The sequence below is a fragment of the Apteryx rowi genome, unplaced genomic scaffold (assembly GCF_003343035.1).
Source record: "Apteryx rowi isolate R43461 unplaced genomic scaffold, aptRow1 scaffold_258, whole genome shotgun sequence".
Lineage (NCBI taxonomy): Eukaryota > Metazoa > Chordata > Aves > Apterygiformes > Apterygidae > Apteryx > Apteryx rowi.
The window spans coordinates 1,087,903-1,101,873 of record NW_020448952.1 but is presented as its reverse complement, the minus strand read 5'-3'; positions in this window follow the sequence as shown (position 1 = coordinate 1,101,873).

Genomic DNA, 13,971 nt, shown 5'->3' with positions numbered 1-13,971 from the left:
CATAAAGCACGTAGCTTCTCCTCTCCTTAAAAGGCACCACAGGGTTTTTATCTTGCATCAGTATTAACACTAGAAACAGATAGTACAGACTTCGCTTTAATGTCTTTTTTGCAACCCACATAAAAAAGAAGTCATAATAAGAGAGCATCCAAAACAGCTTATTTCTTGCTCTGTATCTATCATCCAGCTCTGTCCTTCTTTCTTCACATTTCTCTTTTCTAAATTTATTATTTTACTTGTATCAATTTATTTTTCCTCCCTTTCATTATTTTTTCTGTCTAAATATTATTTACCTCTCTTTCACGTAATACACAATGTATGTTTAAAAATCAGTTCTCCTCATAAATATTACTCTCATAGATTCTTCAATCCATGTGCCAATATAGTATGTTCATTTTAAAATGGTATGATGCATTAAGGATACAGACTGTCTTGTGATAATTAAGAAGACTCAACACAGCAAAAGAGGCTGCAACATACTAGGGTATTCTTAAAACTTGCATACTTTTTGATATACCAAAAATATTTCCTCCTCAAATACCACTGTGGCATATCTGCTACATAGTTCATCCTTGCTCATCATCCATTTTATTGCAACAAATAATAATGAATAGTGTGGGTGAGGTTAGAAGTTAAAAATTATTTAGTTTTTGATGTTTAAAATAATGTCTCGGCAATAAATATTTCATGTCTGGCCTTTTACATAGTCTTCAGAAAGTGAAGTCTGTAGCATACAATGGGACTGACAGAATAAGTAAGCAAATTTTTATCATTTGTCATTTTTTACCTGTCTTTGCACTCAGTTTCTTAATAGCTATCTCATAAGCTCTATCAGCTGGGGTAATTTGAGAATAATGTGGATGAGGGGCTGTTTTTTTTAAATACCAATCATTAAGTGCTCTCATATTCATATTTAATGCTTAGCTAATAAATGTCTTCCGAGCTGCACTTGTAAACAAACACTGAAAGTACAACAGATCTGTATAATTATTTTCTTAACACAGCAAACCAAACCTCCTTATATAAAGAAATTTCCTAAAAATTTCTGATGTTTTTAAACATGTCTTTCTCAGTGAATGGAATTCATGAAATTTAACCCTAAAGCAGTATCTTTAAGTCCAGTTTATTGCTATTTCCAGAGACACGTGGGTCTTTTGGAAGCTTGGTTCAAATTTGTATTTATTTATTTATTTTCATTTTAACTCATTCCTGCATTTTAATGAAGCCAGAGTGTAAACCAAGGGGATTAGAGATTTATCATCTATGTGTTTGTAGAGTATGGTGCAAATCTGGAGCAAATGTTAATAAATGTGGACTAACACATACTTTAGGAATCTATTGCAGGACTTTCTCTTTCACMCATGAAAGGTTTGGAAGACATGGGACCAACTTGTGGATTCTGTATACTTTGTCAGTTCACAAAAGATCTGCAGAGAGCAGTAAAGGTATCAAAGATGACCACTGCACCAGGAAATTTAGATAAAGACAATTCACTTCCTTTGAAACCAGGTGCTACAGTAAAAAATACTGTATAAAAATATAAATATATAAAAATACTGTATAAAAACAGAAAAAAATCCAAAGAGTATATAATATCAAATTCCTGTCTAGTTTTCCACATGATATTTAAAATAAGATCATCTAATTCAAACAATGATCTTATTCTAATGCAGTTATTGACAAGTGGGGTGAATCCCTCCCTGGGGTGAAGTGGGGTGAATCCCTCTCCATTGCTTACCAAGGAAGCTTGGCTTAGACTAAAGACACCAATTTTTAAGGCAGCTAAAGTTAGGTGAAGTGAATCCTGTTCTTTGGTTTCAAATTCATCATTGAAATTTATGTCAGCAAATATCATACTCACGGAAGTATTGTGCAGCCTGTAAAACCAACAGACCAGAGACTCTAATCTATTTTCTGCCTGTTATACTAGATATTTTTAGTGTCATCAGTTTTATTTTCTTTCTAGGTAAGCCATCTCAATTACTTCAGTTCTCAATACACAAAATCTTTTCGAAGCTCCTTTTTTTCTTGATAGTGGCATCTGAATTTGTTCTTCATTACCTTTCTTTAGATGGAATTATCTATAAGCTATAAGTATTCCAGGTGAAGGCTTTCCACTCATTGACTTAATGACCCTAAGCATTTCTTTTAAAAGATGCATTCAAATTGGAAAGGATGCAAAGGAGAATCAGGGAAAATGAGAGCCTTTTTTACAAGAGGTGATGAAAAACTATAGTTTGTTTAAGTCTACTAAAGCTGATGCTAACATGCTCACCTTAATATGCTCCTTTTCAACTAATACATCTGGTGAATGAGTTGCTGGAAGGAAGAAGAGCAACTATGCATTTGCATAGACAATATGTATAAATTAGTCATGAGTAAATGTAGCCTGCAAAATAGATTTTTTTTTGAACTTCAGAGGATAGACTTCTGGAACAGTCTTTCAGTTGCAGAAGTCTTCGGCAAGTAACCAAACTCATCTGATATCAAGCTTGACAAATTTACAAAAGAGACTGCATGTAAGAGTTGCCTGAAATAGCAGGGGGCTAGACTTGGGGAGGTCACTTCTTGTAATCTTGTAGTTTTATTTTCACGTTATCCTGTTCCCTATGCATTCCAACATTCAACTTGCTCTCTGAAGTTGGCTGTACTTTGAGCAAAGGACTTAATAATTAACTGTCAACAGTGAGGTTCTTTAACTGTATGCTATTTTTTTATTCTGGTTGTGCTTCTATTACTTGAATTACTTGCATCCTCACTTTCCTTTCTTATCCTGAAATGCATTCTGTGTGCATAGCTTCCTTTCTCTGCTTATACTGCTGTCATAATGGCGCAGTGACAATATGCCCAGTAATGTTTCATGGCATGTGGAGTTTCATAAATTCCAGCTGTTGACCATATGTTCAGTCTTTGGAACATGCACAGAGGGGATAGTCTCCTGCATCACGTATCTTATTCCTGCAATTATAGAGCATAACTCTGTCATTTTTATTTAATGTGTGTGGAACCTCCCTATTTTTAACAGAAAGATAAAAGAAAAAGAGTATCAGAATATAATAGTTCCAGTATCTTGTCTCCTTCCTCTCTAAACATCAGATTTTATGGTGTCAACAGATGTCTTTGCAAGGTTTGTTATTCTGTAGGGTGCTTATATAGGCTGCATAAAATAAAATATATCCTTTTTCCTCACTTTTTAATCTTCTTCAGAATATGGCTAAATTAGCCATAAAACTGAGATCTCGAGTATACAGATGCAACTGAAATTGAAGACTTACACTGGATGAGTTGATCGGAACCACTGAACCACTTACGCTGATTTGCAGAAGAAAAGATGCTGGGTAAAGATGCTGAATTCTTAGAGTAAGTTCTAATGAGAAAATGCGGGATTAAGAGATATTCATAATTAAGGGCAGTTCCAATAGTCCACAAAAACTTTTGGATTTCAACGACCATTCTACACTGAATTCAAACAAAATGTCAAAAATCCTGAAGGAATTTTTTTGATAAGTTTGAGCAGACTTAATTCAGTTGTGTATAAGAAAGTTTTCCTATTGTAGACAGTTTTGTTTATTTCCTCACTGAGTTCCTTCTCCGCAAAATCTCATATTAATTAGGATATGATATAATATTTTATTTAATGAGCAGAAAGCAATTCTTAAGTTATATAAAGAGCTAACTGGGCTAATCAGCAGAGCTGCTACAGCATTTCTCGGAGGTGTCCTCCTCAGCATCTCTGATAGAAGAGCTGCTACAGATATATATCAGTAGGCCTTCCAACAAATGAAAATTAGATCTAATGTCTCATTATACAAATTTCTCCCTATTTTATAATTTCTCTTTTCTTGGGCTACTTTATATATATCTGTAACCATCTAAAGGCATTTGAAAATAAATGAAAAGAAATATCATCCAGAAGAAGTATCTGAAACCATTATAGTCTTTCACACTTTTGTACATTGAACACTTTGTCGCAGAGATAAGAACACCAAAGAACGGCACACAGAATGGAAGGTCTCTTTCTTCCCCCCATCTAACTGAACAAACAATCAAGATTCTCAGAGCTGCTGTAAAGAAAACAAAAGCAAAGGATCTTGCAACAGGTAGTACATGTAACAAGACAAAGTGTAAAAGATAAATCACATTGTTGCCCGTAACCATCACTTCAAGTAAATATATTTTCAAACCACTCAGTGGCATAATAAAAACACTGTTTTGCTGAGGTGTAGCTGCATGTTGGCATTCTCTATTATTTGTAAACCTTTAACAAAATTAACAGAAGCAGTAAAATATGCAACTATATTGTTTTCTAAACATACTTCTCCATAACTCTAATTCAGCATTTTTCAGAGGTTCTACATGCTCAGATTAGATTTACTGTCTTAGAGGGTTCAGAATATTGTTTTCACTGTTAAGATACTCTTCAGTCCGCATAATTAAAGCGCTGGCCACCTTAAACTGCTTATAAGTAGGTCTTCACCAAAATGCTTTATAAATTATTTTAACTGCACAAACCTAAATGCCAACACTTCTTCACATCTCAGACTACTAATGAGATGTCCATAGTAGCTGGAGAAAACATAAATCTCTCCTAAAGGGGAAGGACAATAAGAGGGCTAATCTGTACTTGCTGATGGAGTCCCTGGCAAATGACAGCTGCCATGGCATGATCTTTGTCATGTGCAACTTCCAACAAGGTACCATCAACCTCTACTGCTACAAATCTCCTACTCTATGCTGATGGCTCTGTAGTGTTTGGGGGACTTGCCTCCTGTCCCAGACTTGACCCAGCTGTGACAGTTATCCTCCCATGGCACAAATAGCGCAGGGAGGTGAAGGAGCTTTTCCGCCTCAGGTTTGCACACACCATTTCCCCTGATGTAACACTGGCTCAGAAAAGGCTGTGAAACAGCACTGCAATGCTCTTGGTTCCTTTATCGAGAGAAAAGTTGCTGTGCTGAAGTCTGTATGGATAGTTGTCATATTCTTTCACACTACMCTTCTGTGAGACAGAACTATATCATAACACATAAATTTGGGGGGGAGGGAGTGGAGGAAGGGAAGTGGCCCCATCACGTGATTGAGAAGGAGAGCATACTCTAGTGTGGGAGAGTGTCTAAGCCCTTCTGCTAGCACTGAAGTGTCACCTGCTCCTGTGTCCTCAGCTAGAATGAGAGATACAGGGAAACAGTAGCAACATATCTTAGTTACAACTTGTATAAAATTGCTTTACTTTCACGCCAGGCAACATATATGTTTTATTTGGTATAGATTAGCCTTGTTTAATTCTTGTTCCACAACAATAAATTAGCATTTTAAGGAAAAAAAATGTTAAGAATATCTAGGAAACACTTAAAATTTCCTTGAGGCTTTACAGGTTTCTTAACCTCTCAAGCTCAGGAATGCTTTCCTAATGTTTTAATGTTTTTCTTGCTTAATCTATGTTTTGTAGTGTCCATTTTACGTTTTATGACAGCATAAAGAAAATGCAGGAAACAGTACATAATGATATGATTCCAGCACTGTAATTCTGGTCTTGTGCATCTAAATGATCACATTCCTTTAATATGCCATAGCAAGTTTTAAAATGCTGCATTTAATGGTAAGTCGGGTAAACCACAATTGTAGAGCTTGGTAATGCTTGTTTTGGCTTTGTAAAGTAAGATATCAAAGTGGTATAAGATCAACTTGCCATATTTGGCACTGTCATATTCAAGTTAGACTTGTATCCTAGGTGAATGGATAGTCAAATACAATCATCCCTCTGAAAATAGCAGGGTACTGTATATAAACTAAAAGAATTATTGGTTGTAAAGCAGTCTGGACTGAATATAACATAAACTCAGCTGGCTGGAGCTAAGGGAGCTGTTTCTTTTGCTCCATAACAGAGCTTTTGTTTCAGAAGCTGGAGACCCTATGTTTAGCCCAGCAACAAATTCTTCTTAAATGAATTCATTGTGTGTAGATTTGATAGTGTGTTTACCAAGACTTCCAGACATGTATTGTCATATACCTTGTATGGTATGGTGTGGCTGTCTATCTATTAGATTTTAAAATAAACAAAAGTCTTTTCTTTAAAATCTCTAAAAATAACTGTGCCATAAAAGGTTCCTAGCCATCCAGAAGGCTACTGTCATTCTCCTCATAAAATGACTGGTCTGCCCCATTATAAAGTGGTGTATGCATCATGGGTTTTCCTTGTTTCTCACTGGTCACAATGGTCATAGTCTCTGGGGCCAGTTCTTAATTCTGCATTTCAGTTACCAACATCTTCCTTTTCCCATTGCCATTCTAATCCTCTTTCATGTCCTAAAGTACTTTATACAATTAAAATTTCCTGTTTCAGCTCATTATTATTATTGAAGTCAATTTCTCACTTAAACATATATACACCCTCGGCATGTATATAACTAGTTGCATATGAAAGTATGAGTGAAGGTTATTGAATCAGTCCCTTATCATATCTGTAGAACATACTGGCTAAAATTTGAATGTACATTTGTAAAATCTTTATCTTGGAGATGAATTAGCACAATGCCTGAAGCATTCAGTTAACTAAATCATACAATTTGCATTTATGTGCTTATTTATAATTATTACTGAAGGATGGTGCTCAGGAACAACAGAAGAAATACAAGATGGAATGCAGTAAGTTCCATCTTTTTCATTTGAAAGGCTTGCAAACCCACCATGACTTCATGTTCTTGACAGTACCAGGGATGGCTGGGAAGCTTTACCTGGAGATACTGACAAATGTAACCGAGATTTAAAAATATGATTAGAAGGACGCCTGCCTGACAGCAAATAAAAGAGATTTTATTTGTACTGACAGACATGTATTTTGTACACTCCCAGGGAGAAATGTGATCTGCTGTCTAGCAAATCACAGCTTGGAAGGCAGTCTTCCAAATCCTGTACAGGTGGGCAGAAAGACCAGGGAAGAAGGAACAAAGGAGTGCAGATCCTGACTCTACTTCACACAACATGCTGGCTGAAGTATTTGTCAGCACTGAGAAGAAAATCCAGTTAAGATCTGGAAAAGGGAGAAAGTCATTTATCCAGTTTCTTAGGCAGATTTTGCAACTTACCCTGTGTTCTATGTTGTCATATTTCTATCATCTCTCCAGCTAGCTTCAGAATGACCATGTAGGCTATGTATATAAATGCCTGCTAAAAGTCACTAAATGGTCTTCAGTCTTCTGGGAAGTATGGCTACAGTCTATTCAATATTCAACTCTAAAATACTGAGGAAGGTATTCTATTTTCCACTGTTGACATTTAGTTCTTCTGTTGAATTAAACAATCCACAACCTTGATTTTCTCCATTTAGAAATTAGGTTACTTGGCATTTTTCTAAAATACAAGTTCAGAGCACTCACTTTATTGCTTTGAATGAAAGCCTGGTTATCTCCACTACCTTGTTTTACTTGCCTTCACCACTACTGAACAACTAGGCAAGAATCTACTAATCTCAATCCCTTAATTTTTATCTTTTCATCATCGCTCTTTATTTTTCTTCATAATACTGTAAAAGCCTATATAACTCATCAAATGCAGACAATTATCCCTGCTTGCAAAATATTCAAAACATCAGCTTTGGCTATATGGTTTATTATGGTTTCACTTCATCCTTGAAATCTCTTCTCAGCTTCCCCCATCATTTTTCTCCTCCTTTACAAATGTGATGGGAAAAATGTGCAAATTCTAAAATACATGGAAAAATACCACTTGATTAGTTACCTTGTACATTTTCTTGTGTAAATTATAACAGGCTGAGGCAATTAATAYACTACAGTTGCAGCAAGCATTTGCTTATCTCCCATTTGATATTTATAACACTACAGAGATGATAAATAATGTTTTGGTAATGATTCATCTGCTGTTTGTTTGTTGCTATTTTTGTTTGTTTTCACTTTTCGTAAAAAAAGTAGAATTGAAAGTCTAGAAAGCTATGAAGAAAAGAGATTGGCTGTCCCTTGCCACTAATGTGACAAATGCCAAATGGCAGTGATAGGTATTACAAAAACAGTAAGTTTTAAGAAAAAGATGCACCCAAAAATATGGAATAAAATATACAGATTCCACTTACCTCAGGATTAAGGCTGTTGTTGAAGAATACAGTATTCACAGCAGTAGCCAAAGATCCATTTTCGCATGTGCCAAAAAACATGGTAGTAGTAATCTATTGGCAAGAAACACAAATTCCGTAATAGTGTTTTTGTAATCCATCCTCATAAGAATGCATGGAAAAAATCTGTACTTCTGATACACTGATTTTCTTCTTACATTTAAAATAAGAAACAGCATAGCATAATGAGGTTAATGAGTGCAAAATCATCTCTGTTTTTATATCACTTATTGCTGATTTACACGGACCTCAGTTAATTTAAACAACCATGTAAAACTGATATGAGGATGAGATTCTGCTCTGTATGGTCCGAATTAAAATCTCCCCTTAGATATATTTATGTTTGAGAACTCAAGTTTGTCATTAGCTGTCTTCTTTTCTACCACCAATTTCTGAATATTTATGACAGAGTATATATCCAGATACACAGAGTAGAAAGGAAGTAATGTATACATAATCTACCAGAGCTGAAATTACAGTCGAATTACACAGTTTATGGCCTACTGATTAGTGATGAAAACTTCATGCTAGACTACACAGATATATATTCTTTCAGAGCAAACATATAGCATTTTAAAATATTTTTCTCAACTTAAAATACTTAATTTGAGTTATATTTTTATATTCCTGTGATTGCAAAACAGACTGCCTTAGTCTGATGAGTCTAATTTTGCAGACTTTGGAAAAAGAAAAACAGTGTAACTGAGAAATTGCATTTATTGGTTGCTTTTAAAAACAGCCAATCTGTTTTATTTTGCATAGGAATGTTAGGCTTTAAGTTGTGGCATYTTAGGACTCATTAATTCAACGTAATTTCCCCTTTTTAATGACCTCAGTTTTCTAGTTCTAGCCCTCACTGCTTGTTTCTTGCTCTAACAGACTGTTTCACAGCAATTCAACACTAGTCAAAGATGGAATATTGCCCTTCTGGGCTTCAGGTCAACACAGTTGGGAGATGAAGCTCCATAGCTGGCAGGGGAAAAAAAAAGGAACATTTTTGTGGCAGGTTAGTTTAAAAAAAAAAGTCAGCTGACTGAAACTGTTCAAAAGTTTGGAATGCTACGGGGATCTTGTGGGAGGTGGGTTGAAGAGGGAAATGCAGGTGCAGTCATCAAAGATGTATGGTAAATGAAACTTATCACATGACTCCACAAGTCATCAGAGGGACACCAACAGCCATATGCTAACAGGCAGGCAAAAAGACAGTTCCGGCTTAGATTTGTCAGAAAAATAAACATATTTGCCTTAGAGGAGTCTGTTTTTATAACCACGTGTGACAGGACACTAAGCAAGCCAGAACTTTGAGGCAGAGCTGTCTGTACCCTTTCCTTAGAGTTAGCACATCAAAAATGGTAAAACAATTTTCAATCCCTAAGCCAGGTTTTAGTGGAACCCAAACTGGAACAAGGTAATCTTTGAAATAGAAGAAATTCAAATCTGTTGAAAGAGACAGGTTCACATAAAACATTTTGTAGACAATCTCCTCCCTACTCTAGGTGCCTGTACATCCAAATCCAGCTCCCAGGTCCAGCAGTTTTCAATTCTTGGGTTGCTACAAACTCAACATTCCTTTCTGGAGCCTAAGGAAAATTTCTTTGTCCCTTCATGCCTACCTACATGGCTGCTCCCTGCCTCTCCTGAGAACTTCCCAGCTCCTCCCACACTGCCAACTCCCAACCTGCCTGCCCTGAGCTCCAGAAGCTTTGCCAGCCGAGCAGGGCCAGTAACACTCTGAAACTCATTCCAGGGAAGCCCCATCATCCCTTCAAACTACAAAAGTTAACCTGATCAATAAAGCCCGCACCAAGCCAAAGCAGACAGACAACCTACTTTCCTCTTTTTACAAAGTACAACATGCAATAAACTGTGAACAAGCAAGTAACACAATACACTTTTCATCACACCATGGATGAAAGATGATTTTCAACTGTTAGGAATCAATAACTTTAAAATAATATGAATGCTGAATTTAGATTGCTTACTTTTGTAGTGTAGCAGGATGATTGTGCATCACCCGGCCCTCCCTGTTCATTCGTCCTGGTAGTTTGCAGAGCAATGAGGAATCCTTGAAAGTTCTCATGTGTGGAGCTGTACAAGGCTCTTGTTCAACATACGCTTAATCAAATAGAGCTCCCTGGCCTTTGTTCTTTTCATTTAAAATGAGACTTTTTAATCCTGTTTTCAAATATTTTCTGGATGGGTGTGATAGCACATTTCTCTTGCAGGCAACAGTGCTTTAATGGGGAAGGAAAACAAACTGCAGGGCAGAGTTTGTTAAGTCTTGTTTGCTGAGACAGGTCAACTTTCCCCATGAAATGGCCTTTATTGGTATTAAGACAGTTTGTTCAATTTTTTTAAACTCTCCAAGCATAGGTTTGCCATAGACCAATGGCAGGCTTGCATGGACTTTAATTTTTATTAACTCCTGACACTTAACTTTTCCCCAGTCAAAATTTTGAAAACCCTGGGTTTGAATTAACTACCAAAATATGAATCCCAGCATACACAGTTTAATCTGATCAAATAAAATCAGCAAGTTTTTAAAAAGTGAGGATGAACACATTTTTTAAATTTAGAGGCTTGGCAACTTAAGAGGAAGCAAAGCATTGAACATCCATTTTTGAAGGGAATTTTTCAGAGACCAAATAATTCCTGCATTTTTTCCCACTGCCTTCTGCATAGAAAGAAGCTACTGTTTTACAGGCCAGACCATTTTGCCTTTGGGAAGGGGAAGTCAAGAACAGGGAAACTCCCTGTTGAAGTGACAGCAGCATTCCCATGCCTGCAGCCCATTCCTGTGGCTCGCACAGCTGGAAATTAAACAGAAAAAGGGGGTAATGCAAATTTGTGGTCAGGTTTCAAAGTTAGTAGACTGTACTGGCTTGACATGTTTGAAATCAAACTGCGCATTCTTTCATTCCATTTTTTATTGTCTGCTCTGTCTAGGTGTTTGAAATATTACGAATATCTGCTGTGACAGCATACTATTACTCTCTCAACCACCATAATTTTTAACACTGTTTCTACAACATTTCCTCTTTCTCAGTGTAATATTGGATTAAATTTCATAATGTGATTAACAGTGTGAGGGCAACTAATATTACATAAATTAGCAGCTTCATTTTGTAGGGCAATTTTATGGATCTTCTTAAATTATTTTTCTCCTCCAAAACAGAAAGTCCAGTAAGTTAGAGGCATATGGGGAAATACATGCTATCACAAGTGATGTTTCTAAACAAATAACAGGATGACAAAACACCAACTCCTTCCCACTACTTTTTATAATACAGAAACAGCTTCAGCATTTTTGGGGAGACTTAAGGCGTATTCAGAACAGATAACAACATGCAAATTCTTTACAGGCTAAGGTAAACCCTAGGGGAAATGATGCCTTGGAGACAAAGTAGTTCAGAAAAATCAACCCTGATAGAGACGAACAAAGTGACAGACCCACAGGCAACTCCCAAGTCAGCAGCTCTGCTCCTTGTGAAGTCTGCCGAGAAGCAAAACTTGCCTAGGTATTTCCAGCTGCCTGTTCGTTATTTTATTATTCTCATTCCTGTCAAAATGCATCTTTCTTGCAACACTGTCATTCATGAAACATCCACTTTAGGCTCCAAAGGCAAACAGGCCAAATTCAGAGTTTTATTAATCTGAAATGAGTCCACTGAAGTCCACAGTCATACCCATTTATATTCCTGGAGAAATTTGGCTCAATATTTTAAAATGCAGGAAATTCTGATCCTATTGGAGACTATTCGGCTTTGTGCAATTGCCCTGGGTTTGTGGGAATTTAGGGGATGCTTTCCAAAAACTAAGATGGCCAGACTGGGGTTCATCTCAGATTCACCTGAGATTTTTCTACTAGGTTTTAGCATCAATATTACACACAACACATACACATTACATAGTGTCTGTAATATGCTCTTAAGTACAGAGGTCATTGTCTCAAGCAGGAAGGGGTTCTGTGCAATGCTGAATGGAGCTCCTGAGAGGACAACAGTATTGATTCATGTCACTCAGATACTCTGTCTCTGATCTTGTTGGTTGGCTTCCCCTATGGTTAAATACCCTCTGCAATATTAGAGCAGGATAAAGGCATGCTGCAGAAGCTACTGCTCCCTTTCATATAGAAAGATGAGCTGTATGTTGGAAAGCCTCTCCAGCTTGGGGAGGAGGTTCCTTCCACAGTTCCTTTCAGCCATCTGTTCTGCTGCTTCCTATTCTTCTAATTACTCTTAATGTCGATATGCAGCCTCTTTTCTTGGACATTAGCAGCACAGGCATCACTGGGTGATGGAGACTGGGAAGAATCACTAAATGAAAAGGGACTTGTGCTGCAAGTGAGGCTTTCTCACTCCCTTCTTCCTGTGGCTCTCCATTAGTTTTTTTAATACCATAATCATTTAGGGTCAAACAAAAGAGTACCTAAAATGTACTAATCATGCTTTTTTTCCTTTTTTTTTTTTTTGGCTAGTTCAATTCTCCTCCAACTCAAAATAATAGTAACATCTTTCAGTTTTAGCTGCATCTTAGGGGCCATATGGATGTCCAAGAAATAAATATTGATTCTACTTTCCATACATAAATACACATATACATACAATAATTTAAAAAATGTCAAACTACTTTGTAGTAGTTGGATCTATTCCTGGATAGAAAAAGATATATATATATATACCTCAATTGGGTACACATAAATACTTATACACTTAAAAATTAAGCACCTGTCCAAATACTAGAAGGCTCAGAGCCATAGCTGGCCTGCAGTTGTAGGAAGAGGTAAAGAATAGAAACAGTATTTATATGGTGAAGATAGGTTGGATTTTCTTATCTAGGAGAAAGTAAAAGACAAGATTGCTATATAACATCTGGAATAAATTTTGAACTTTTTACATACCTAAAAATAAAAACAGATGCATAAAATCCTATTGGCATAACACAGACCAATTTTGAAAAGACTATTGTCTGCAAATGCAATGATCCTTAAAGCTTACCTTGAGGAGGACTTAAGGATTCTGAGCAATGTAGGAAGGATAGCAAGGTAGCTAAAAAATCAGTACTTGGAGTGAAATACACTTTTCTCTCTATTTCTCAGTCTCTCTCTCATATCTGATTATAATGGTAGAGAATTAGAAGACTAAACTGTATAATAAATTTTGGAAAATAACTGCAATCATTATTTGGAATCAATCTGGATATAATAGATTAATCTTTAACATAAGATAAATATTGCGTCCTACACTTCATTAACTGCAAATGTACACTGTAGATGTTATATGCATATGTAAAGCTTGATTTCTCCAGCCACTGAGAATCTATGTACAATCTACAGTTTGAATCTGGGTAGTATAACCTGACTTTAGGTTTTGGTGCTACCACCTTCAAGGTATTACAGATAATTACAAGAAGAGTGGGAGATTTTTTTATAAGAATCATAAAATATATTACATTATATCTCATATTAAAGAAAAACAGGCTACAAACAGTTAGACTATAACCTTGAATTCTGGACTTACTATGATCTAGTGTAGATTCTCATCTCATATAAGCTTTACTTTTAATACTACGATAACTTCTGAATCAGTTGCCTAGTACTTTAGTCTTAAATATCAGGAACATATAAAACAATATAGTAGTGAAAAGAGCGATGTAATGGAACTTAAATTTCTTTAACTGAGAAGCCAAATGTGGACTTTCATATTTCCTATTTTACAGTATTTCATGAAATTGATATGAATAAATTAAACTAGATTTTAACTTACAGTTTTACATTTTGTTTCTAAGAATCTCTTATTTCTTTATCTAGTTTATTGTTTTTATCTTCCTTGATTACCCCACTCAAG